Genomic DNA, 370 nt, shown 5'->3' on the forward strand with positions numbered 1-370 from the left:
ACCAGGAGTTAACCTGGACCCGCTCTGAGAAAGCACAGAGTTTTTGACACTGCCAGCAGTCTGAGGGCAACAGACTCCCACCAAGCTGCTAAAGGTAGATGGGTGTAGATGAAACTTCAGAAAAAAAGACAGGTGTGCCACCTGATCACCCAAGAAGTGACTGTCTCCAGTTCTGCCAAGAACTGCGTGCAATAGCTAGGATGTTTTCATAAGGTTTGGGTTTTTTTTCCTAAATGCATTGCTTTGAGAAAATGAAGTCGGGGAACACCTACACAGGCAAATTGTTTGCCTGTGCTTGCAAAAGGAGGCAAAGATGGGGGAGCTGCTAAGAGGCTGGGAGGGCTGGCATCTAACCCAGCCCATCGGCAGT

General features: G+C 48.9%; 1 protein-coding gene across 1 annotated transcript in view; it reads right to left on the reverse strand.

Annotated features, from left to right (window-relative positions):
* The window catches only part of DENND5B (DENN domain containing 5B), a 69,792-nt gene that overhangs the window by 12,115 nt on the left and 57,307 nt on the right, over window positions 1–370 (reverse strand). The window lies entirely within an intron of this gene.

The sequence above is a fragment of the Egretta garzetta genome, unplaced genomic scaffold (assembly GCF_000687185.1).
Source record: "Egretta garzetta isolate BGI_Z169 unplaced genomic scaffold, ASM68718v1 scaffold352, whole genome shotgun sequence".
Taxonomy (NCBI): Eukaryota; Metazoa; Chordata; class Aves; order Pelecaniformes; family Ardeidae; genus Egretta; species Egretta garzetta.